At 37.7% G+C, this 28,000-nt stretch overlaps 1 long non-coding RNA gene across 1 annotated transcript; it reads right to left on the bottom strand.

Moving 5' to 3' along the window:
• Window positions 1–215: 215 nt before the first annotated feature.
• On the bottom strand, window positions 216–22,901 carry LOC125325562. Its single transcript, XR_007203389.1, has 3 exons — window positions 22,450–22,901; window positions 18,745–18,909; window positions 216–3,114 (listed from the first exon to the last, which is right to left on the bottom strand). It is a non-coding gene; the product is annotated as an uncharacterized LOC125325562 (long non-coding RNA).
• Between the last annotated feature and the right edge of the window lie 5,099 nt (window positions 22,902–28,000).

The following is a 28,000-nucleotide window of genomic DNA, read 5'->3' as shown; positions in this document are numbered from 1 at the left end:
CGGATGATTGCGCTGTATGATCATGCTAAGGCAGACAGCTAAAGAAAGCAATTTGGTACATTTTTTAAAACAGTTTCTCCCAGTTAAATTAATTAAAAAGATTAAATTAACAATCAACTTATTTTTTAAAAGTTATTTTTCTTTGAAATTTAAATAAGTTAATTTAAAAGCAAAGTTATATTCCTCAATATCCAAAATCCATGTGTTTCTCCAAGTGCAAATATAAGACCCACACAGCTTTGATATGGGAAGAGATTCTGAGAGCCTGAAAAAGGGAATGGACTCAGAAGGAGAGAAGATAATTCTGAGAAGAAAAATAATAGACAGAATTAATTATGGAAATGACTCATTCAAATACTATGGCAAGACAAAAAAGTGCACTTCAGGGCAGACCAGAGTTTATTAGGAAAACAAGTAAAAGCAAACTATTCAAATGACAGTGGAGTTACCAGCTTAATACTCTTTATTCCTTATGTCATATTATTCAAGCAGACTCAGACTATGACATGTATTTAGATACTAAATTTACCTCTTTTTTCTAGGTTACCATGGGATAAGTGAAAAGAGATGGGGTTCTCTCCGAAGATAGTCCAGAACAGAAGCATTGTACAGGCTTATACAGGTTTGTAATCCTGCTGTGCAATACTCCTTGCTGGCTGTAACTGTCCTTACTGCAGATGGTGTGATTGATACCTATGGATCCCTTCTGAAATTAATTGTGCTCTGAGAACAGCACTGGAGCAATGGGCAGCAGAATCTCCTTGTCTTGTGCAGCTCCATCGCATGCACCGAGGACCAGGGACAACCCTTGGGGCTGGAACAATATCAGTGTGAGCAGAGCCATCAATCCTTTCCCCTCACCTTTCATCAATAAACAGGAAGCAAAATTGAGTGATGTGAAGATCCATAACAACATCTTGAAAAACCATTGATAACAATTTTTTGAATTGTTTAGAAGAGTTTTACAGAACTGATCTGTGTTTTCCTCTTAGCAAGATAAATAATTGATATCTGGTTTTAGGTACAGGCTGAATATTTTGATTTTTAATTTTCAGACAAAGACAGTTATAGTACTTTGTTTTGTAAGCCTGTGACAAAGAAAAACAGAGGAGGTAGAAAGTGAAGCCATAAACATCTATGCAAAAATCAGATTCTTCAAGATGATCAATGATCTTGTGGAAATCAATTCTTAGGCAAGGAATCAGTTTTGAAACAAATTCCACCACTATAGTATCATAAAAATCACCTTATTGAAATTGTTGCTCATGTAATATGTTCATGCCCTGTTCTTTAGTATCTCCTTAAAAATATGAGGAAAACTCATACAACAGTTCTGAAATTTATATACTTTCACTTCAACCAATAATAATATTTACTATGGTGTATGTTCTGAATCATATTACAGAATCATGTGAAAGATCTGCTTCTGCATATTTCATCCTTCCATCCAAGCATTCAGTCATGGATGTGCTTCACTCTTGCTATTTGCAGTTTAATTTCCTCTATTATTAAGGTTAAAGGGAGCTTACATTTTTTGTAAGTAACCTCTAATGGAAATTGGAGCTCAGGGAGCTGACTCTTGTCACAAACCAGAACAATTGAACTGCCAATCCTGAGCACAAGGAACAAAGCAGAAAATGGATAGATAGGCACCTCTGAGGAGTGTTGTTGACATAATCTTTTTTCTTATGTCAATAGATGAAGGCAGAGTCTATATGCACTAAGAAGAACTTAAACTAATAAAATGTAACTTGATATATTGCTTCTGAATATTCAATATTTTAAAGGAAGATTGCCACACCTCTGAGACCTAGTACCAGCTTCTTCACCAAAGGAATACATGCAGCCAACAGAAAGTATTTGATCATCCTTTCTTCCTTTCTTCCTTTAAAATATCTTTAATATTTACTGAGATAATACAACAGCATTTATGTCTTCTGCAATATTTTTTTTTGTTCTGAAGAGCACTTTTGTAAATCTGCTTGCTAAACCCGTGTGGTTGTCCAAGATGAATAATTTAAACTATACATATGTTAGTAACTTGACCCAAGGAGTGCATGAAATGTAACAAAAATGCTCATATCATGCATGAAAGAAACTATGGACTAAACAATCTATTGTTCTCTTACAGGTAAAAAGATTGTCTTATCATCATGACTTGCTGTAACATAGTTTTTCTCAGGAAATACCTTCTTTGCAAAGATGTTTTTAAGGCAGAAAAATATACTTTTTCTCCTCTTGAGACTGAATATTATAATTTCCCAGCAAAGCTTTCTATGATAAAGAAGATTTTAAAAATTGAAATAAAATAATTTGAAAGGATACTAACATAAAAGACAAAAAAAAATTGTTGAGACCTGAAGGTATTTTTAACATGTAATGTCATCTTGGGGGTCACATCTGGCACAGCAGGACAGCTGATGTCATCAAAACTATTTTAGTCACTGAAACTTATTTTCATCCTTTTAGTCTGTGACTCACCCACGAACAGACAGAATCACTGAGGCAGTCAGGTAGCAGTGACATCTGGACTAGGCCAACACTGCTGATCAGAGAAGAATTAGCTAGAGTGGGTTGCTGCAGATGGTGTACAGTCAAGGTTTTAAGTATCTCCAAGGATGTAGATTCCACCACCACTTTGGGCAACCTCTACAAGATTCTGGCCATACTCACTGAACCCACCCCCCCCAAGTTTTGGTCTCAGGTTTAGGTGGAATTAAAACTGTGCCCACTGCCTCTTATCCTTGGATCATTGGATACCACAAAGGAGAGACTGGTTCCACTTTATTTAATGTCCTCAAAGATATTTTTAAATGCATAAGCCCCATGAGGCATCTCTTCTCCAGGCTGAACTGCCCCAGCTCTCCAAACCACTCATGACAGATGCTTCATGTTATTAATCATCTTTGTGGTCTGTGGCTGAAGTCGGTCCAGTATGATCATGCCTTTCTTCAGCTGGAAATTTAGGACTCCAGATGTATCTCGCCACTGCTGAGTAGAGGAGAAGGACTGCCTACCTCAACCTGCTGGCAATGCTTCGCCTACTGCACCTCAGGAGGCTGTTGGCCTGCTTTGCTGCAAGGGTGCATCCTTGGCTGATGTTCAACTTGTTGTCTGTCAAGGAAATAAACATAACAAAGGTATTTGTATATTTTTATATCAAGTTGAAATGAATGTGCAGCCATCATGAATTGTAGCACTTCAGATTAGTTTAAAGGCAGTGTAAGCATGAAGGTCTTCCTATTAATAGTTTAAGCTCAGGCCCTTTAACTAGATCATCAGCTTTTTGAACTTGGCTTTAGCTTGGAGAGAACTCAACCATTTCACAAAGCTGAGTTTTCAATCAAACCATTCTTATTTCAAAACTCAGCTTCAATCTGGAGAAAAAGAATAACGTTTAATTACATACTTCAGTGCACTTCAGAATAGAAATAGGCTTTTGTTAATCACCACAGCAAGCTCTCAAACACCGCTGAGACTCATGATCATCATTTTAAGATGAACTAAATCCATGATAACAGGGAAGTGTCTAAATAGAGAAAGCAGAAACCTGAATTCTGCTTTGGATAATATAATGTTGGTCGAAAAAAAACAAAATACCAAGCATCAAAAATTTGGGAGCTTCATTCATTGTTTGCAGTATATTTTAGTACTCAGGTTGTGAACTATATACAATCATGTTTGCTTTCCTTTTCAGAAGAAATACCTAGTCCAAAATAATATCTCTTTAAATGAATTCTTAAGATAGTAGCATCAAATCTTTATTTCTTAAAAATCATAGTAATGGTTGTTGGATTTGTTTGTACAGAGTTAAAATAAATCTCAGAGTACGTTTAGAAGATATTTTTTATAAACAAATTGACAAGCAGTGAGCTTTTTGGAGCATGATGTTAGTTTGTTATTCCTTACAGGAGCATGCTTCAAAATGAACAGAGTCTGGGCTCGAAATTCCTAAACAAAATTGAGTTGTTTGACATCTGAGATCCCAGCAATGACTAGCTGTGAGAAAGTGTTTGAAGTGTAGTTTACATATACCAGGAAAAGACTCAACTAAAACAGAGATTTGCAAGGAGGAGCAGCAAGCAAGGTTAGCAGCATTTAAATGTCTGTTAATAGTTTGTCAGAATCATTGTGTACATTATTCTGTGTGAGTAAAAAAATACACAACATAAGAAGACTGTTGAGCACTGAATGAAACTTCAAAGTCTCGTCTGTTAAAGCAGGAGAAAGTCCAAAATCTGACAGAGAGGACTGACAGATATAAGAAAATCCATGATATATATATTAGAATGCAGAATATGGAGATAAGATCCAGGAAACAGTAGCATTTGCTGTTGTTCCTGAAGTGAAAAATAACATTTACATTGCCTTACTAAGTAATAAACATCTCTTATAGTTCATTGTAATAGCAATCTTTTACAACTTAAAAAAAAAAAGTAAAATCAAAGACATGGTTTTACTGCACTTTACTGTAATTTTTCATGGGAGGAAAAAAGTCACACACAAACCTTCAGATTATAAGCTGTTCCAGGCAAGGGTTACTCTTCAAGCATGCAGCTGAGACTGGGACTGCTATTTCTTGGCTGGCTCTAAGTTGCCCCTTGCTCAGGACATCGTAACGCTGGAGTAGGTTTGTAAGCTCCAAGGAGCCAAGGGAGAGAAATAGTTTGCTAACCAAAGTAGGTACCCATAGACCCTGAGCAGGGTTTACTTCTCTCCACTGTCTACTTACACAGTCTAGACTGCTGATTTAGGTGGTTTGGATTATCCTGCTGAGGCCCACTAACGACACTTTAAGTGTTGCTTTGGTGAAATGAAGTTCCTAACGTAGTCTGAATACTGCAGACAGGCACAGCTCACAAACTTTTCTGGATCTGCACCCAAAAGCCTCATCAAAAACTGTGGAAGAACCTTAGTATTGATAGTGAGCTGAATGAAAGAGTCCCGTACACCTAGCTGAAATTGCTGCCTTCCTATATCTGTCAGCAAAAGTCTGAAGTAAAACTGGGGTCTCTGAGTGCTTGTATCCACATGTAAATAAATCAGCATACATCTGTAGAATTAAGCTGTGATTTATTTAGTTCAGTTTCCTATTCATGTTTAATATTTTGATCATAAATCTTTCAGATGACAAAGAAAATTACCCATAAATTCCTCTGGGGAGGATGGTCCATTATCATTGCTTGCAGGACCTCCCACTAGAGAGACAAACCAAATGAAGCCACAAAGAATATGCAATCAAGCAAACATTGTGTGGGAACTGTGAGGCAGCAGGGAAATTTAAATATATATTCCTAAGGAAGAAAGAACAACAATAATCAGCACATGCACACACACATCAAAACAAAGCATCAGCAGAACTGGCTTTAAAACTACTAGAATAATTTTAGAGCTATTTTGGCAGAGCTAAAGATGCACAAAATTATAAAGAGTTCTAATGTGAATGTAGCGCGATCAGAGTGGAATAAAATCTTCTCAATTTATGCATTGTCTCACAAACTGGTTTAGAAAAAGCACAATCTATATCTATGTCTAACTTCACATGCCAAAATGTAGAGAAACTACTCTCAGCTTGGAGAGTCACAGACCTGAAAATCTGCAAAAGTTAAAATAGTTTACTCACTTTGTATGCCTACAACCAGTGAACTGACAGGGATGTTACTGGGATCTTTAAAAGGTGTATTGGAAGATGAGAAAGAGAAATATGGTGTAGGATTCAGGTCTGATTCAAACATCTACTTCTAGCCAATCATGATGGAAAGGTTCTGCAAATGAACCAGGGGTCTAAGCTCCAGTACAGGCAGAGACAATGAAGTCAGCAAAGCCAAGGAATCATGGAGAATAATTCAACTCATCCTAAGGAATGCAGATAGCCATGGTCAGCTCTAGGCTACACTGATTGTTAAGGATACCAGGGAGGATAAGAAGAGCTTAATGTGGAGTCTTCCATTTAGATATCATTACCTGTGAGCCAATTCCCTGTCAAAGTGTCTCCTAAGCCAAATACTTACATTCCAGATTCTGTTAATCCTGAAAGGAATTGACTCTGTATCTACTATATTCAAAACCACAGGCAGGAAAAACAAGCAAGGTCTGCAATTGTGGGATTGAATCAGAATTGTGGGATGGATCAGTCTTATTTTACACTTCAGGAGCCCCCAATTGCTTTGTGAGAGTGATAATCGCATGGAGTAAAGAACTACGAAAACTAGCCTCAAAGGACTTTGCAATCAGCTCCCACCTGAATACAATGTGCTTATCAAATACATTCATGTCTGTGGATGCCATCAGCTCCTCAGCCTGCAGAATAGGAATGTGCATCTTTGCATCTGTGGCTGCAGGCACGGGAGGCACAGTTGCTATGCAAAGCCTTAGACAAATTGTTCGATCAACAATTTCAACAAGGTGTGGGGGGAAGTGAGATGAGAAGGAGGAAAACCAACCTTCTTTATTTTAAGACTGTTTGGAGATAACTGAGAAGTAGAACAGAACAAATATTTTCAGCTAAAATATACACGAGCCTGAAAATGCAAACTGAACAAAGCTAGCATTCTCTGAAGTTAATTGAGGTCAACTGGGTAGCCAAAAGTGAAGGTTTTTTTTTTTTAAATAAAAACTTTTTGAATTTTCATCTTGAAATTTCCTTCAACTTTATGGCCATAAGATTATTATTTTTCCTGAAATGAATTTTTGTGAAAATTATTATCCAGTACAAACTGTGTAAAACTTATTTAATCTGCTGAATGCATTTTTTTTAGGACAGGCAGAAAATGTAAAACATAATTCTAGTTCTGCTGAAGAGCATAATAAAACTTTAATTGATATTAACAGGTTCCACTGACTGATTGGAAGAATTAACAAACAACAAAAAAATGCTCCTTGTGATCCTATAATCATATTAAATGACTGAAAAATGTATCAAAACTTAAAGAAAAAAATCTTGAGAAAACAATATAACTTGTATCAGCATTCAGCCCCATTTCAACAAAATTTTACTTCAAAATGAGAGGAACTAAATCACTCCTAAATAAATTCACTCTATTAAGGTCTTTATAAATAAATTAGGAACAATTATTTTTAGAGAAGTACCAGTATATCAGTAAAATTTTCAGAAGAAAAGCATGGAATAAATCAGTATTACATTCTTAGTTTTAGGTTTGTAAGGCACACTTACTTCAGTAAGAAAGAGCTATTCCATTTGAACTTTAATTTCACTTCTATATTAGAACTTGATATTTTTTGTTATAGGGCTTTTATCGCATGGGAACGCAAAGACATGGAAATGAAATGCAATAATGTTTAAGTATCTATTTTTTTTTCAAGTTTCTCTGCATTAAGAAATATCTACACTTTCATTTTTCAATCCAAATAATAAAAATAAATTTTACAGTGTCAGAATTTCCTGTGGGATGGAAAAAAAGTTTTTGAACCAATTATAGTAATAAGAATGTAAAGACATTTCATTCATTCTCCATGTTCCCACGACTCTAAAAATATATCTGTTTATTTGAAACTGTTGAATGCTTCATTAAAATTACATCAATAAAAAATCTATAGTTGAGATATCTTTTTTATTCTTCTAACATTGAACAAATGAAGGAACCAAGAACAGTTATATATCCAGTGATGTTAACCTCTTTGGATGGAAGATAGATTTCCTAACAGTTATTGAATTCTTTACATAGCTATTGAAATTTTCTGCCCTTTCCATTGGAAAATGTCATTTTAAGTGTTCTTACTGACAGCATGTGTTAGAAAACACAAGTGATATAGCATGGACTATCTTGATTTAGCTGCTTCAGAGTACAGGAAAATTGTTGTTCTAGATTCTTTTGTAGCCACACTGTTTATTTTAATAATACTATTTTCCAGATAGGAAATCTTGTAATTTTATTTCACAACAACCTAGTGACAGGAAAGTCTTATTCAAATTTGGTGTACTTGATGTTTCTGAGAAAATATATTTGCATGCCGTATCTATGATGTTTAGAAGGTTAGTATTACCAGAGTCTGACTGTGTCATACTGTTGGTGCATTTTTATTTTATATACAGGTATATTGCCTGTATTGCAATAAAGTGGCAAGAGTATGTGCTCTGAATTACATTGATCGACTATATTCACTCAGTTATATTGAAAAAAAAAAAAAAGAACTTGGAATTTGAGATCAATAACCTTTAACCATCACCAGAAAACAAAGCAGTAAGTTCTATATTGCATAATTTTCTATTGAATTAAGATAGTCACTATCATTCTCTTGCACCTCAAAGGGTGTGAAAGATGAGACAAAGGAACTAAAACTTCCATAAAACACATATTCTCCCCAGAATATGGAACCAAATTGAAGATATTCAGGTTTTGTGATAAAACCTTTTGCTCTTAATCAGGGTTGTCAATTACTCCAAAAAAATTCAGAACTGCTGACTGTGATACAGAATTTTACATGGAGAATAAATCCAGCCTATCCAAATGATCTGAAAGAGGCAAAGAGGTTCTTAGTGTAGGTGGAAAGAATTCTGCTTATAACACTAAATATACATGAACATTTCTGAACTAGAAAACACAGTGAAACGAAAAAGGTTCTGTGACAGACTTGCAGTTTTCAAGATTGAGCTGTGAAAGATTCATATTTAATTTCAAAGTTAAAACTAATAAAATTCTGAAACACACTTTAAGTAAAATATGTGGAAAAGTGCAAGAATAACAGCTCACATTAAAACCACATTTCTTTATTATCTGACTTGATTTGCTTAAGAAAAGCTGGTTTTCTTGCTCACTTTAATATAATAATTTTGATAGATTAAAATTGTGAAGCTGTTGGATCCCTCTCATATATTTGATCAGTGTAATTATATCATTTATTCCAAAATTTGTTATTTGTCTGTAACAAGATTAAAGCACCTGCTGTTACAAGCTTTTCTTTCCAATTACACTGATGGGAAGTTCATATTTTTTAGCTACTCAACACAACTCTGTTTAAAACAGAAAATACAAAATACCTAACTGACGTCTGGGAATGCCACTATGATCTGATTAATAAATTAATTGTGTTGTGATGTCATTACAGACATATAACAAAAGTCTTCGAAAGAGGCATTACCACACACACAAATTGAGCACAAATCTGTAGAAGCAAAAAACTTTGGGGAGTTACTCTGGCAGTTCTGCCATTGATGAAGCTTTAGGTAAAAACACTCAGACATAGCTCTATAAAAACACATCATTAATTTCTGAACTCTTGATTACTGAGTACTTTAAGTGGAAAAAAAATGAAAATTATATACTTATCAGTTCACATTAGAAAGCTAAGTTGGGTTGGGTTTTGGGTTGTTTTTTGGTTTTTTGGGGAAGTTTTTTCGAACATACAATTGATTCAACTGTTTATAATGGTTAAGGAATGTGCTGATGTCAAAAGGTGTCCAAAAATGTCTTATGCATTGGACCTTTGAAATCTGAGCAATGATGCTTGGTTTTGGAGCTAGTAGATACACTCGTAATTTGGAATTGGTAGAAAATTCCAGCAATGTTCTATTCATTCTCCATATATACTCTAAGTGTTGTCACAGATCTTAGCTAAGAACAAAAAAAGCCATGTTTGTAAAAATAAAAGATTTGGTATTTTTGGTGTGAAACAGCCTTTAGGCATTGTCATTCTCAAAATCAAGCAGATTAAAAAAATGTATTTTCAAACTCATATAACAATCCCATATTCAGTCACATATAGATAGCAAATTGATACCTAAAGAACTCTCTCATGTGTTTACATCCTGCAAATATATAGTGGAAATTTTGCAGAACTTTTACCACAGAACTTTTCTGCAAGTAGATTCATATTAAGAAAATTCCTACAGCCATCTCAACCCAAAATCTGTCTTTTCCCACACTGTTGGTTGGTGTGTCTTCATGCAACAGAGTTCTGAAACCGTAGGTTCTTACATATGAATAAAACCCTTCTCCCACATGCAAGGGAGCAAGACTTAAGTCCAATAATTCTTAATAAAAGTAGTGAAACCATTACTATACAGAAATCAAGGATAATTTTTATTCAATATTCACAAAAGCGTAGTTTTGTCTGAGACACTTGTGTCTGCCTTCTGTGACTCAAAGGCAGCCATTGAAGAAAATTCAGAATAAAGGCAGCATGCTCTGTGCCTCCTGTATTCAAGAGTTAGAATTCTAGAGGACAGAAAAGGAGAAAAGAATATCCTAATGCCTCAGTGATCTTGAAAACACAGGGCAGGGAACTGAACCTTCAACAAGTGTATGAAATATGTGACAGGTCTGCAGCAATGATGTATTGGGTAGGATGTGTTCACCTCAATATTCCAGGATAAATTATTACCTGGATGATTAGCTATTACTGGCAGAAAGAACTTATGATCTGTAACATTGCTACAGCTGAAAACATAAGGAGTGAGAGTAAATATGGATGTTAATTTATTATAATTTCAAAGCCATATGTACACTTTCCCTTCTAAAGTAGAGAATTAGAATACAGCAGTGCTGTACTAAATATTACAAAAACAAGTTTTATAACAGAAATACAAAAAAAAAATCAATTGGAATTATTTTAACATAAAGAGTTCTGCAGACACATCTTAATATCTATTACAGTTTTCAGCTAAACATTTAAAAATGGATTTCCATTAAAAGTACTCAGCAGAAACATTACTGTACTCTTGAATAAACTGTTTCTTGTGATCTTTTCCTGACTTTCATCTACTAATTGTGGACTCATTCCTCAAAATAGTAATAATACTGGCCTTGTCAAAGTATTGTTCCTAAGCAATCGAACATAAAGATACACGCAATTATTCTTTGCCTTCCCAACTATTTCAGCTCTGCAGGGAAGGACACAGTGTTGTTGTCAGCAGGTGTAATTATTACACATTCTGCTTCGCAAGGTGCATCATGGTAACCTATGATAAGCGAAACTTATAAAGTATCAGCAACCAAAAGGGTTAACCTATGCTAATGTACATCTTATGTGCTCCAAAAATCAAAATAGAAATGTCGAGGGCAGTTTGAACAAGTATAAGACAATGAGACAATTGTTTCCATCTATACTGTTTTGTTGACATTCAGTAACAGAAATGCTTGTCTCTCCTCTCCTCTCCTGAATAAGATTTGTTACATTGTTACATAATAGTTACATTGACAAAAAAGAGTATTACAGAAGGGACATTACACCATCCTCTGACATCTGAAATAGTGGCTTTTCTCAAGAAATATTGACCATATGTTCCCATATAAAAGCTAATGGTCAGGTTGGAATTGCAGAGATGAAAGTAAATAGGGGGTTTTTTCAACTTCCTGTCCTCCTTTTAAATTTCATCTTTAGTTACAACTGGATATAGCTTGGGGTATTGGGTACGATAAATATGGCTGCTTCACCTGATAGTTACATGTCTCTTCAGAGCACCTTTTTCCTTTGAAGTACATTTCAGTTTTCTAAAACAAATTTGGGAATGGTCAGGAAATAGTATAATAGCAGTAATGATATCTATGATAATCCATTATAACACAGTGTCTGTGATAATTTCTTCTGGACTCGGAGGAGGAACAAGCACCACATAAGTACCATAGTCACTGAAATAGACTGTATTAGTCAGCTGTTTAACTAAACTGCTAATGACTGTTAGTGTTTAGGTGAAGACTATGAAACATGTTCGAGCTCTCTTCTCATTTGGAGAGAGATTTGAGAGCTAACTTGTCTAAACTAATAATCTGTACTCCCTCAGCTGTGTACCTGAAGAAATTGTGCATTGCTGGTGGATGGTTTACCCTGCTCCATAGCAGCATCTGAGAGGTGGGATGAGGAACACTGTGCCCCTTTTGCTTTCTATTCCTATCTTGCACAGGGAGCTTATGCAGTTATCTTAGACTAGTTGCCCTAGATTTGGATGACTGAAGCAATGTAAAATGTGTCCCATTCCTGATCAGCTTCTGTCAAAATATTTGCTCACATCCCTGGGGGAGGCCAGGGAGGAACATGACAAACTAAAATTTTCTTTCTGTAGCAAAGGTACAATAGCAAACATTTTTAAAAGAAATATTTCTGAAAAGTTTTTATAAGGTTGCTTCTCTAACACTTGGGGGGAGGGAAGAACTGCATTCTTTTGCTATTAAGACCAAAGACAGTTTCTATCTGAAAAGTTTTTGTGTCCGTATATATTGCCATGTACCTAAAATGACTATTTCACAAAAACCTACCTTTCCTATAATTTATAACTGGCAGAGAAACTTTCTCAGGCTCAGCAGAAAAAAAACCCACAAAGTTTAAATAGTTGTATACAGTGAGTTACTCACTCCAGAGGAAAGGTTCTTGTACAGGCCTATTGGACCACTGTTTGACTGGCTTTGATAATACAGGCAGTGCACACACTGGAAATCCTAATAGCTATGTGGTGTGTTGGACCAGCAAAACTGGTCTGTCATTCCCTTCCTCATCAGGACAGGGATAGAAAATATAGAGAAAGGCTCATGAGTTGAGATAAGGATAGAGAGAGATCAAGCACCAGTTGCCATCACAGTCAAAACCAGACTCAGCTTGAGGGAAATTAATTTAACTTATTGCCAATTAAATCAGTATAGGGGAGTGAGAAATAAAACCTAAATCTTAAAACACTTTCCCCCATTCGTCCCTTCTTCCTCGGCTCATATACATTCCCTGTTTCTCTAATTCTTTCCCCAGAGTAGCACAGGAGGAGAGGGTATGGGGATTGTGATTAGTTCATCACACATTGCCTCTGATGGTCCTTCCTCCTCACACTCTTCCCCTGCTCCACCATGGGGTAACTCCCGCAAGAGACAATCCTTCATGAACGTCTCCAAGAGGAGTCCTTCCCATGGGCTGCAGTTCTTCATGAACTGCTGCAGCCTGGGTCCCTCCCATGGGGTGCAGTCCTCCAGGAACAGTCTGTTCCAGCAGGGGGCTTCCCCCACAAGGTCACAATTCCTGACAGCAAACCTGACCCATTGCGAGCTCCTCTGACCATGGGTCCACAGGTCCTGTCAAGAGCCTGCTCCAGCATGGGCTTCCCATAGGGTCACAGACTCTTTTGGATATCCACTTGCTCCAGTGTGGGGTCCTCCACAGGCTGCAGGGGGATCTCCATTCCACCATGTACCATGGGCTTCAGGGGCACAGCCTGTGTTACCAAGTTCTTTACCACAGACTGCAAGGGAATTCCAGCTCCAGCATCTAGAGCACTTCCTCCCCTCCTTCACTGACCTGGGTGTCTGCCAGACTGTTTCTCTGGCATATTCTCACTCATCTCTTCCAGCTGCTGTTGCACAGAAGTTTTTTTCCCTTTTAAAATACATTATCCCAGAGGTGCCTAACACTGTGTCTTGGGGTGACTGTGATGTGTATCCCATATCGCTGCCCTATGCCCAGAAATTAATTCTTGTGCCTTTCTATGCCTTTAAACTGAGCCTGAGAGGGGGAAGGAAAAACTGAGCAAAACTTTTTCAAAGCAGTTTGCAGCTTGTTCAAGGTCACACTTAGATAGTGATTTTTTCTTTTCAGCTGCGGCAGGAGAGCGAGAGGGAAGGGAAGCACCCGGCTTGCTTTTCTTTCCAGTCAGCTTTCAGCAGTTTTTTTTCCTCAGCTCCTTTTTCTTTGGAGAGTTGAACTTTTGTTTTCCTGGGACTTCATTGTTTTTTCCTTTTTTCTCTGCTGGATGGTTTCAACATCAGAATACATCGGGAGGACTTTCCACCAAGGCCTTGGCCCTGGAGGTGGGCCCACCACCCCTTCTGAGCTCCAAGGAGAGGGAGAGACCTATGGAAGGACACTGAAATTTTCCCAGGTTTCTCTCAGCAGAGCGAGAGGTTTTATTATTTAGCATCATTATGTTTTCCTGTGTGTTTGTTAAATAAATAGTTTTTATCTCTTTCACTTTCCTTCGAGGAAAATTTATTTTTTCCTGAACCTGGTGGGTGCGGGATGGTTGTAACCTGCCTTCTCTCAGAGGATATATTTCTGAATTTGGCCAAACCGGAACACACTGTCACTGATTGTCACAGCCTTGGCTGAGACATAGGGGAAGCATCTAGCAGCTTCTCAGAGAAATCACTCCTGTAGCTCCTCCCTTGCTTTTCCACATAAAGCCAATACAAGCTCTTGAAAAAATACTGGCCTATTCAGCACACATTACTGTTTATTATCTACATTTGTTCTATATAATATATATATATTCTAATAACATTGATATTTTGCCAGACAGGAAGACATTTTGCTAAAGCCCTTTTGGTACAGGAGTGAGGTTCTGTAAGGCTTTGACAGAGCTGAAGAATCTGAGAGATTTAAGGTATCATTATGTGTGGGGTATGCCCAGCCCCTGCCCTGGAGGGATCTCTGCTGAAATAAGAAATTTCACAATCGCCCAGCAGGACTCCCTGGAAAGGCAACCACTTTGGTCATGGCGAGAAAAGGTAGACCCACAATCCTTTGGGAGACACTATGCAGATCATTCTGTAACCCATTGGCCTGTTCCCATCCCAGATCCTCTGTAATCCATTGGTCCCTTGCTGATCCCCTGTAACCCTATAAAAGCAAGCTCTCTGGGGCCCGTCCCAGAGAGGGTTCTCGTCCCTGGCTTCCCTTCGCCAGAGGGGACCCACAATAAAGCTACCTTCGTGTGGAACCAGCCACATGACCCTTCTCATCTCTCTCTCTGGTCTGGCTTGGCCTGGAGGCTGCCCTGCAGAGCTGAGCTGGAATCACAAGCTGATATCACTAAAGAGCTGACAGCCTCTGCAAGGGCCCTCCTGCCAGCAGCTGAGAGGAAGACACCGGGCCTCGGGAAGGTGATTCCTTTCGGGACCATCTCCCCGGACCGGTCACCTCTTCCTGGGTCAAAGCCACTGACCCCCTTCACCAGCTGTAATAATTATGTCTTTTAAATTCTGAACAATTTTGGAGCTGAAAGGAGGTCTTGGTATAAACCAATGTCTTCTAGTGATCTTCATAGGCCATGATAATCTCATTGGACTGTTAGATGCAATATTAGGCTTCCTTAAAATTATTTAATCTATAGGCCCATATCAAGGAACATTTTTGTCTGGCCCCTGGTAACTGTGCTATGCATAAGGTAGCCCTTACATTGGCATTTGAAAGGAAGTTGTCTTCCACAGTTCTTCATGTACCCTGGGATGGCTCTTCAGATATTCCCAGTGACATGAAGGTGGGAGCAGTGACTTCAGTCAGGCCACAGAGAAGGACTACAGATTTCATCCATCCGTCCATCCATCCACCAATCCATCCATCCATCCATCCCTCCATCCAATCATAGAATAGTTTAGGTTGGAAGGGGCCTAGTCCACATAGTCCAACCTTCACTGTAACAAGCAGGAACATGTTCAACTAGATCATCTCTCTATCTATCCATTTATATACTAATTGAAGATTTTAGTATTTGAGACGAAATTAATCTAAATCTTTCAGCAGTAAAATAATAACATATTTGGAATATGTTCCAGATGCTCATTCCTTATATACCTTGTGCAGGTATTTTAATTAGGACAAAAATCATCTGAGTTGAAATTTAAGATAAATTCCAGCTGCTGCTCTTGTTTAAATGACAAAATATAACTTTAAGAACTAATAAATTCTCTCTCTGCTGGACAACTATGATTCCTTTAGCAGACTGGCTAATAATGCAATACTGTTCTGAATTTGATAAGCTTTGTAGCAGATGGTAGAATGAGGGAGTTTTTTATGTGTTAGGGATCCTGAGCATTATATCATGACACAGGCAGGATTAGCTCCCAATGTGCTAATCAGAAATATGTGAAGCTTAATCTTTTTCTTATTTTAAAAGAAGACGAAGATAGTACCTTCTTTCCTGTGGATTCTGAAAATTATTGCTCAAAATGATTCCTTAGTTTTTAAAAATATATTTGCAGTTTTACCTAACATGCCTCCCAAAAGTGTTGCTTGTTTTTCATGTTCAGCCACCCTCTTGTGGAAGACTCTGACCCTAACTTTCAAAATAGCTTCTATGCTACACTTTTCAAGCTGAATGTTTTTGGCTATGCTGTTCAAGAGATGCTTGTATCTAATCTATGTGCTGTTGATATTGTGATTATTTTCTGTGTTCCAGGCAGCTACCACTTGGGAGTTCTTGTAAATGAGAGGGTTATTCTCTTGATATTTATTCACATAAATAACTGAGATGTATCAATCTGCTCTAAAACAATTTAAGTGGTCAATAAGCAGGTTTTTCTGTTCAATTTGCAAGTACTGCAGGCAATTTGCTGCTCATCATCTGTTCTGATGGAAGAAATCAGACTTAAATCACACTTAGTGGTAACAGCCTTTAAAAGGCTCTCTTTTGTTGAGAATTTTCTTTTATGTAACTTCACACAATGCCATTTCATTTAGTACACTTTAATTATTATAATGGAGGGTAAAAGAGGGATATATGAAGTTTTAAAAATTAATACATCTCAGACTTTAAAAATGGGTCGGATTTCTATGTTGCACCTTGTGAGTAGGCTGAGAATTTTCTTAAAAGTAATCCTAACATTTATTCAGGTCTCTTCATTTTATTCAGAGTCTGCCAAAATGTTTTATTTGGAGTTTTATATTCTATTTAAAGTAGTGAATGATGTCTGATATACTCTGGGATTTTAAGACCTAAGGGACAGCAATTTCAGTGTCTCTATATAAGTGTCTGGATTTATTTTTGCTGCCCTAAGATAGTGTGCCTGGCTTCCAGCTGCTTCTCCATCACAAATCATTATTTTTGCAAACCAGAGGGATTCCTTGAGAACTCCTTGATTGCATCTGTGCAGTTTGGCTGTCTTCAGTCAGATTCTTCTCATAGCATATCTCTGCTTTTTTTCTGGTTTTCATGTTTCATGTTGCCCAGGATTTTATTCTTTTTTTCATTTTAATATCCAAGTTCCATCACTTTACATCACCAAGCTAAGTCATGGGGATTGTTCAGTGTCTAGCGGAACGATTGCAGAAATGAATTTTGTGGCAGACGAAAGCTACCATGTTCCATCAAGAGCACATTGCTTGTGTCAGTGGGAGCATTTTCTTCACCTCTACATGGAATTGACTGATTCTCTTCCTCAAGAGTCCTCATTACAAATATGTCAACCAATTCCATGGTTCCTTCCAACTCCAAAAAGCCAATATTTTTTATGAGTTTTATAACTATTGAAAGTAAAACTTGAGTTAATTCCTTCAACCAATTCCTTCAGTGAACTCTTGGCATCTCATCAGGGTCTTTCATTGACCTCGATGGGTGCTTAGTAGTTATACCTGGGTCTTTCTGTCAAGAATTACTTCTTTTAACTGAGTGAACATTTTTTACAATTCTCAGATATTTTCTTTATTTTTGTTCTCTGAAAAGTTGTGGGTCTTTTTATTTCTTCCTTTCATTTATTTGTCTGACTCCCCTGTTCTTCCATGCTTCAATTTATAAAGGTTTTAGAGATAGCAATGAAAGCTTTTAAAATTTCATTTAGTGCATTTCAATATATATGTTTATGGTTAGCACTTCTGCATTTTTTCATCTTCTGTATATTAAATATTTAATATTTCATTTAGTTGTGTCCTTTGATATTGAATTTTTTTCCTACCTATCAAACAAATCTGCCTATAAACCACAATTGCCAAAGGTCAACATAGGTTCTTCTTAAATGGCTCTTCCTGAAGGTTTATCTTCATGAAATGAAAAATTTTTGAGCATATTTACACTAAACAGATCTTCATTTAGCACTAAAGAACTTGTTTAATGAATGAGGTTGTAGAAATATGAACCTGCAGGCCTTAGAATGCCTTTTACTTATAGATATTGGAACCTGTAAAAAAATTTAACTTTTTTTTTCTTAAGGCAAACCCTCAACTTCATTAGTCTAAGCTTCCACTGTGTTTCTTTACCCCTGTTATTCATCTGTGAACATTTTTCAGGTCTTGCAGTGATTATGTAAGTCACAAGCACTCAGCTTTCATGTATAGCTTTCTAAATATTCATTAAGGTATTTATATCCAACCCAATGATATTATGTTATAATCTGAGTTGAGTTCATTTAATTTCTTCATGTGTAGAACTACTCTTTAGAACTGTAAGATACAATTGAGGTCACAGATTTCCTTCTGTTGCTCTTTCATTACTGCTAAGCATGGGGTTGCATTAATTGAAACAAATTACAAGTTCTGCAAATTGTACAGCATGTTTCATGTGTCATGTAGACAATTCAAATATCTGTGATGAAAACAGCTTCAGGTAAATACAAGCAAATTTGTTTTCCAGATACTGTATTTCTATCAATCAGCTGTATTCACAGGTCTGCTTTGCTATATGAGAGAAAAAACATGCACTCCCTCCTTCAGGGAGTCTTTGCTTGATTTATTTCTTGTTTTCTTGTTTCTCTAACCCTGTAATAAAAGTCATACAGAATGACGGTGGTGTCTACAGGTGCCCTTCAGGTGTGGAAAAACATAACGACTCTGAGTACAGATATGGGATTGTGAACAAAAGCAAGGGACTCAAAGAAAGTAAAGCGATTTCTACGAAAGACAGTTCTAAGAAATCCACAGCAGCTGGTTGAAAAATGTAGGAGTTAAAATTGTGTTTTCTATACTAACTATATAAAATAGCTTACAAGTCTTGGAGAGAGTTTTGTATCATACCCAATCTTTCTGTCTTTCCTGGATGTATTCTTTCAGACACCCAAATCAAATGGCTACATAGGAAGTGGGGCTGCTGTAAAACATGCTCACCTTCTTCAATAATTTTACAGTGGAAGGACAGAAAGTCCAGCACACTTCCACAGTCCAACTGTGTCTCAGCATGCAGGATGAAGTTAGAGCTGCTTTCAGTCTGTCTGAAGTACACCAATGCTGACCTTGTACCCAGACAGGACACTGACCTCTGCCGAGCACACTCTGGGAAGACAGAAGTATTTGGTTCTAGTTCTATGACTTTTCAGCAGTACATTAGAGGTTTTTTTACTTCTTTCAGCTTAAAGAGATTTGACAAAGGGCCTTCATACAAGTGAAAGGCCTTTTTCATATTTAACTTTATTACTCAGAGTTGCACAAATTGCACAAAACAGCAGACCATATAACCTCTGATTACTTACTAGATATGTGGAGATTCCTACCAATAAACAAGTCTGTCTCAATCCCCTTTTCTATTTTCTTTCCTTCTCTGAGATTAAGATTTTATATTTATTCTCTTCATGGAGAAAATTAAGAAGTAAGATCTAACCTTATTTTTTTTTTCTATAGAATTCCAGAATAAGGTAATAGATTAAAGAGAGAATAAATCCTGAAATACTGTGGAAATAAACTTTGGTTAAGTTTAAGTGCTGACTTAAGATAGTATTTTAAGCACCACTCACATAAAAAAGAATTATTTGGGAAGGCATGCCATCAGTCAACTGTTGTATCTTAATAGCACACAGAGCTCTTTAATCCATTAGAAAAATTTGTCATGCTTGGAGTGAACAAGAAAATTTATTGGCACTACTGATGTCATTCCCCAGATTGGTGAAGATGTTAAAATATGCAGGGAATACAATTGCAAGGATTCTGTCTGGAAGTGAACTCTTATCTACTATGAGAACCTCAACTCATATTTGTTATGAGTAGTAACATTTGTGAAAAGTCACCTGTCCCAAACTAAAGCAGAACAATAACTCTAAGAACTTCTCATATCCTGCCTTTGGGCTCTCAGAGTTATTTACCTACGGAGAATATCCATCACTCATTAAAATCTCCTATAATTCCTGGCCCTCTCCATTATGCTGATGTTTTTCTAGCCCCACAGTACGGGAATAGGGAGCATGGGGGAATTTTGGGAAGATGTGTGAGACTAAGAGATTGGGATTCAACAATTAAATTCTTAAGAAGATTAGAAGCAAAGAACAGAATCACCTATTTTCTCCTTTGTCATTCCTTATTTTACTGCTTTATTTGAACGGTTAGGCAAATTTGTTCTCATAACACAGGGTTTGGTGCTCAAAGCATGAGCTCTGGTGTGCCCCAGGTCAGAGACAGTCCAGCTGCGCTACTTCTGCGGGTCGCTGAAGCGACTTCGGCATCAGGAAGGGTGCTGCTGGCTGAGCTAGCTAGCTGGCTTCTCGGCAAACACACCAAGAGCCGATGGCATCGACTCACGTTAGCTTGGAGACAAAGGAAGAGAGAGGCTGTTCTGGTCTAACAGGTTTATTGTAAGAAGTTTTGCAACCCGAACAAGCTGGAATCCGATGTGATGGGATGGGATGGAATGTGAAGGGATGGGATACTGAGGCTTGTCCTCAGTTTTATAGGGAATTTGAAAACCCCGGTGAAAGGGGAAAACAACCAATGAGTTACAAGCCAGGGGGAGAATACAATTTAACAAGAACCACTGGGGGGAACCGAGAGGTGGGAGTTGTAACAGAGAACCAATGAACAACCGAGTAACCGGGAGTTTTCCCGAACCAGGGGAGGCGGCTTGTACCCGGGCACCGCCCAGGGGGTGCAGCTTAGGCTTCCGAGCCGCCCCTCGACCCACCCTCTGAGTCTGCCTCTTCGGGAAACTCAATCCAGGGGATGGGCTGGGATTGATTGGCATCACGCTGCCCTAGCCCCACAGGGGGCTGGGTCACACCAAGATTCTCATGCATGTTATTTCTGTATTAATGATTTACAGATTTGATTGGAATAAGAATTAACTTCAGATGTTTTCTTGCTTGGACTGTAAACAACAATGGATGAGTACAAATACTCAGCAGATTATATGAATGAAAGTATGCCAAGGGCTAAAGAGGGGACTTATATTATTTGGATGGGGTTTTGGTGAAAATGAACCTAACAAAGAAACACAAAAGGAGTCTCTAAGCACAAGCACAGACAGAGCTGAATCTATTCTGTTCATGCTCTGAGCAAGCAGACAACCTCATCCTGGCCAGAAGCCACAGAGCTCCATAATGTTGTGTGTGAGGTCAGGTTTATTAGTCCAGGCTCAGTGATGCTCCATCACAGCCACATGGTTTTTGGATGGGAGCTGGAGGAAAGCCAGTCAGCTTGCAGGGTGGGCAGAATGAATTTGGACTGGCTGCATCTGTCTGTATAGATGTGCCAGATGCTTTGAAAAGGGTGGGTGTTCCAGTTTGGTCAAATTTAGAAATATATCCTCTGAGAGAAGGCAAAACCACCCCTCCCCCCCACCAGGTTCGGGAAAAAATAAATTTTCCTCGAAGGAAAGTGAAAGAGATAAAAACTATTTATTTAACAAACACACGGGAAAAGGAAAATAATGCTAAACAATAAAATCTTTTGCTGTGAAGAAAAAACCTGGGAAAGTGTTAGAGTCCTCCCTTTGGTCTCCTCGGAGCTGGGGCTTGGTCCAGGGGCAGGCCCTCTGTGCTCAGTGGAAAGTCCTCCCAATGTGTTCTGATATTGAAGCAATCCACGGAAAAAAGGGAAAAATCCAAAATTCCAGGGAAGGAAAAAAATCCAACTCTCAGTCTCTCTCTGGAGAAGAAGAGGAACAAAAACTGAAAAAAACTGGCTGAAAGCTGGGTGGGAAGAAAAGTCGCTATCTCTGTGTGACCTTGGACAAGCTGCAAACTGCTTTGAAAAAGTTTTGCTCAGTTTTTTTCCTTCCCCTTCTCAGGCTCAGCTTAAAGACATAGAAAGGCACAAGAATTAATTTCTGGGCATAGGGCAGCAATATGGGATACACATCATAAAGTCACCCCAAGACAGTGGGTTTTGCATGCTGGAACAGGAACCGCATGAGGAAAGCATGGGTTGTTTGGTTTTGGTTTGAGTTTCATTTTGTTGTTCTTTTTTTGGTTTCTTTTTCCCAAGTCTAGTTTCTTTGCTGAGGCGCAACACAGAGTTAAAAGGAAAACCTCCCTTAAAAACAAAAGACTCATAAAATACATAGCTGTAAACCCTCTCCTCTTCAAAACTCAGTGTATAATGCCTGAGGTGTTTATCAAAATTCTTCCAATAACAGAAAATTGACTTTTTTTTTAATGTCGCAGTTTCTGAATGCTGCAGAAGACATTTAGCAAGAGCAGCAAAATACTCTTTTGAGAAAGAAAGAAAAAATACAATAGAACAACTCTAGTGCAGGGAATAGCTCTGACAGACCTGGTAGCACAGGAGATGCTGAGGAAACGTCCCTGTCTGACCACCCAGGAACCACTCTGGCAGTCCCACTCACACCCCCTGAGCTGGGACTGTGGCCCCTTGGCAGCTCACCCCCCACACTCACACAGTCACACTAGGTCTCCTCAACTGGCCCAAACTCAGCTTTCCCATAGCAGTGTCTCAGCTGTCTCAATCCTTAATTTAATCCTGGTGCAGTAACAAAATAACAGTTTGAGCTGGTGCCCCCGAGGAAGCAACTCGAACAAAGGAACCCCATGGCTTTTATACCCTCACAGATTAGTGTAAAAGTCCTGCTCAGTCTGATCCTCCACTCACCTGTCTGGGGCACAAGTCCCCGTGCCCTTTGGTATGCAAAGTGTCGGCAGTTCACCTCCTCTTGCCTGGGGCTCCGGACACCCAGAGTTCCCTCTGCAGCTCTCGCTTCAGCTTGCAAACCAAGCTACTTGCACTAAATGTATTCCTCAACAAAGAAGACATGGCAAGATGCCAAATACAGTAAGGAAAAGAGCATACATGCTGCTCCTTTGTATCTAAAATTAGTTGTCTCCTGCAGGAGAGTTAGTTGGTTAGGTAGCACAGGTGACTGATAGATTGCCCATTTAGGTTGGAGGGTCCACCTGGATGTGAAGGAAAACAAGGGGCTGCAGGCTCTCTTTTGCCAGATAACACGGCAGTTTAGCTGGATATGACCTGTGTGCCAGTTTAGACAAATTTGGAGGAAAATATCCTCTGATAGAAGACAGGTTACAACCATCCCTCTCCTACCAGGTTCGGGAAAAAAATTTTCCTTGGAGGAAAGTGAAAGAGATAAAAACTATTTAACAAACACACAGGAAAAGGATAATAATTCTAAATAATAAAACCTCTTGCTGTGGAGAGAAACCTGGGAAGATTTCAGAGTCCTTCTGTAGGTGTGATCTCTCTCCTCCTCCTCGGACCTGGGTCAGTGTGGGCCCACCTCCAGGGCCTCGGTGGAAAATTCTCCCAGTGTGTTCTGATGTTGAAACAGCCCAGAAGAGAAGGAGGGAAAAAACTGAAGTCCCAGGAAAACAAAGTTCAACTCTCAGTCTCCCTCTGGAGAAAAGGAGCCGAAAGCTGGCTGAAAAGCAAGCAGGGTGCTTCCTCCGCTCTTCTACCGCAGCAGCAGGACGCAGAGGAGTGTGTATCTGTGTCCTTGAACAACTGTTTTGAAAACTTCACTTGGTTTTTTCCCTCCCTCCTCTTGGGCTCAGTTTAAAGGCACAAAATTAATTTCTGGGCATAGAGCAGCAATAGGGGATACACATCATAAGACACCTGGAACTCCACCTCTGCCTTTCCCTCCTCTCTTACACACAGTAATGTGCATCAGGAAGCAGCTTTCTCATCATGCACACAGTGATGCATCACTAACTGGAATCTCATTTCACATACATGAAGATGGGAAAGAAAACTCATCTTTTGCTTATAGAGATCAATCTTGCCAAACAGCAAGAGACAATCAGCTCTGCTTTTTGAGTAATGCCATTCCATTTACATCTGTTAGAAGAAAAATTAGTGTAATTGTAGATAACCCATTCTGCTTCCAGAGATTGGCATGTCCCTATTAACAGTGGCAAAGGAGAGGACACATGCTTTGATAATAGCTGCATAGCTCCATGTCACCATGTACAGAGAAGGAACATGAAAACCCAGTGTGGTATCATGATTGCCTTCAATAGCAATGCCTAAAAAAAACATTGTTCAGATTTTCTTTTCTAGGGGACCACTCCTTTATTGCCAAAAAAAAAAAAAGGAAAAGGAAAAGGAAAATAGAAGAATTCTGGGAAATGCTGTAGTGTATTCTTTTTATATTGTGAACAACTGAGATATTTGGTCTTTTTTTTAATTCAGGTGAATAAACTCATTAATAATGACTCTTTATGAGATGGCAAATGGAAAATAACACAAAAGGAGTGCTTAAAGGTTGTATTTGAATTTCATAAGTTCCATTAAAATTCTGTAAAATTAAAAAGCTGGTCTGACTGAAATCAGAATAGAAAAAAGGAAAGGTATTCTTGATTCTTGACAATAGTCATTAGGCCTCAGCACAGGTTAAATGTTTACTTTTAAAAGTGGAGAAGTTAAAGTTACAGTCAGCAAAGAACTTTAGCTAACTGAAAGTCATTGTTACAATACCTCATTTTAATGACACCCTGTGCTGAAATGAAAAGCCTAAATAAGAGAAATACTGTAAATGTGATGCAAACAATATATATAATTTTCTGCGTTAAATGGCTTTGGGCAGACAACTGTTCCTTGACAAGACCATAATCAGGGATGAAGAAAAAGATATAGGAATTTAGATTCCAAATCTGTAACATTTTTCTGGAGAGTGCTTTCTCTCACAGAGAAAGCTTTTCTACCATTTAATAACATAAAAGAAGCACACTCAGCTCAGCCTGAATGGAGCTGAGTTCTCAAGAATGATCAGATCCTGTCACTATACATTAACCTCGGGAAGGGAAATTTCTGTCAAAGTTGTGCTCCTCAGCCAACAGAAGTCAAGATTCATCATTTTATACTAACGGCTAAGGATTGGGTCCGACAATAAGTGAGATTTGCACTGGTTCTACCACCATTTTTCCCTTTCTGCAAGCCTGGTAAATGCCATGTTAGTAACAGAGAATATAAAGGGTGCTTAATTTTCACGATCCTCAGTGCTGTGTCACAAAGCCTTTTACACCTGGTCTCTACACTTGGTACAACATCACTTTTAGAAATCTTAGCCCAAAATACTTTTTCTTAGTACAGAAAGCTATTCCTTATTTGAGTACTCACAGCTCAACTTATTATCTTATTAAAAGCATTAAATGTCTAATGTTAGCATTTCAATGCAATAGCCAGATATTTTAATTTATAATATTAGTTTCATATTGTATTGACTTGTTTCTTTATTGAACAAAATGTAATCTATATATATATTACATATGCTGGATGTAATGACAAATCTTTAAATTCATAAAACAATAAAAAAGCATAAACCATTATAATTTTTCACAGCTCAAAAGGCCTACATGGCTTCCTGTTTCTACCTTCAGAAAAATCTAGAGAGGCTTTTTCCAATTGCTGTTAAAATGTAATGTGAATTATAAGCATGAGTGGTAGTGAAATACTCCATTTTAGCTAGTTCTCTTTTACATACGACATGGATTTGCCTTAAATCAGTTTTGTAAACTGGTGATATTGCAATAGATCAAACATTCTAATATTAAACTATTGCAATACATACAAACAAAAAAAAAAAGTGTAAGTTAATTCTTTCACATTGCAAAACAGTGAATAAAAATGTCCTTAATACTTTTTGTCAGTGACAACATTTTCCGTGATGAAGTTTTTTAGTTTAAAACATCTAAGGATTGAAATTTCTTGGAAAACTAAGTCATTTTAGGAATATTTAACTGGAACCCAAAACCTTCACACCTTTTTTTTTTTTTTTTTTTTTTTTTTGGTACAGTTCAGTTCATCCATTTATCTGTGAATAGCCAGGTGGGACAGATATGTCAGTCTCAGGCCATTTCTAATAGAAAATGGTTGAATATTCACTTGGTTATATGATGTAGGTATATTATTTTGATAGAAGAGCAGTTATTTAATGTCATGGGTGATGAATGGCACAAGAAGAGTTAGAAGGGAAATAATGGCGATAATTTGTCAAAGATGCTGAGAATAGAGTGGTGGGGCAGGTGAGGTAGAATGATACACTATGTAGTTAGAATAATATGATATAGGGCTGGAGGGTTGGAGAATAACAGTAGACAGGAAAAAAATGAAAAAAGAAATGGGAAAACACTGCTTTGTACTAAAGGACTGAGAAATATTTAGAAAATATGAGTGCTTGGAATACTTCTGATACAGGACAAATAAAGCCTAAGAATAAAAATAATCTGAATTATGCAAATAGAGGGGGAAAATAAGATACACCAATTAGAAAGATTCATTTGAGAAAAGCAGAATAAAGGATACTCCTAATGTAAATGGAGTGAAAAAATGTAATATTAAATCATTTTATATTTCATTCTTCTGGATTAAATCTTTCTGAGTTACTCAATTTACATGTCTCAATACAGTAAGAGGATAAACAAAATAAAAATAGATAAGAATAGAAAGGTGTGTTTCTGGAAGGTTTCAAGGTATTTGTGCTTGTTTCTAGCTTTTAAAAACCTCTTTAAAGACATTTATGACTAATCAGGACATTAGAGGCTTTTAAAATATAAGAGATATTTGGAAAATAGATTTTTGTATTAGAAAAAGAAAGAGTAAATACACCTGAAAACTTGAGTCATGTGAGCTTTTCAATACAACCTGCAGAAATTGAAAAGAGTAAAAATGTAGATGGATGAGTCACACATAAAACAGTAGTTATATGTCAACAAGAGAGGAAAAGAAAAGATAAGTAGGAATTTTGAGCAGCTGGTAAAGTTGCTAAAAGTCTTGTTACAGGAAACATCCCTGTGAATTTAAAATATACAAGATATAAAGGAATGATGAGGACTTCTGTTGCTGACTGTTACAAACAATCACTAATGTGCAAATGAAAGGAAGTGTTCTTGAAAGACAGACTTGTCCTTTAAAATGACAGTTCAGTTGATTCAATTTATTCAACTTTTCATCAAAGAAAATAATTTCAAGAGTAAATTGAACCCAGAACATCACAGTTTCCCAAAGGCAGTGCAGCCTTCTTTCCTAGGTCAGCTATGTGGACTGTTACAGGAAGAAGGTACGGTAAAGTCTCTGCAGTCCCAGAATTTTCTCATCTTTTAGGTGATTATGTCCTTTATTGGTAAGGAAACTCCATGCTTTCTCAGATACATAGACTGCTCACAAAGTTCTCAAACATAATACCCAGGCTGGCTTTTCTCTGTTCTCACAGTTCATGCACTGGGATAAAGCAAGGATTTTTCTACTGTGGTAAATATAGTTTCACCACAAAATCGATAACACAGAAGAGTCAGGTTTATCTTTCCTTGCTTCAACAACCATTTTCCACTTGTTTTACTTTGTTTTTTGACTGAGTTCATGCTGATAACTAGAATTCTTTCTTTTTGGAGTGGGGGCAGGGGAAGAACGAATTGAAGGTGTTAATGACGGAGACAGAAATTATGCCAATATTCTTCTCCCCAGTCTAGAATTATGTACCTGGAGGTGTATGTGCAATACAGATTCCTAAATCCATTCCTGCATACCAATCTTTCCTGCACGTACTATTTAATATTCTTCCTTAGACACAGCAGTGTCAACAGGTATAATCAAGCGTAGGGAGTCATGTTGAGAAGGAGCCTTGCTGTGTAAGAGCAGAGGCTTCCTACTGAAGAACCAGCACATGCAAAGCTTTGCAAACAGCAGAATTTACTTGGCACCTATGCCCTACCAAAGCTGACATACCACCTTGTGTGTGGGCACAGTGCCATCCTGACAGATGGGGATGACTGCAAGCAGCCAAGAGACCATGTCTGAGCATGAAATATGTTTGTGGAGGGCAGGATTCCCAGCTAGAAATGTCAAAACATCTGTTTGTCCTGAGTTTTGTGTACCTACAGGTTAGATGGTCTAATGCTTTTCTAATTCATCACTGAGCTTGATTAATTTTGTAAGAGTTTCTGCTATAGCTGACAGTCGTCATGATTTCAGACTAGTGTTGTGTGTAAAGAAGCAAAATTAGTCCCTTTTTTAGGCTGCTCATGACAAGACTGAAAATAGTGTCATGAAAGGATGGAAGAGTTTTCCTGAGGAAGAAACTCATTCTGTGCCTTCTTCAGTTTCCTATGTTATTTTACTAAATGTACTCTTATAATATTTGGTATTCATTCATCTCAAATCCAGCACCTTCAGGCTTCCATACTCAAAC

This window comes from Corvus hawaiiensis, chromosome 4, assembly GCF_020740725.1.
Source record: "Corvus hawaiiensis isolate bCorHaw1 chromosome 4, bCorHaw1.pri.cur, whole genome shotgun sequence".
Taxonomy (NCBI): Eukaryota; Metazoa; Chordata; class Aves; order Passeriformes; family Corvidae; genus Corvus; species Corvus hawaiiensis.
The sequence above is the reverse complement of the archived record's forward strand: the minus strand, read 5'-3'. Positions and strand labels throughout refer to the sequence as shown.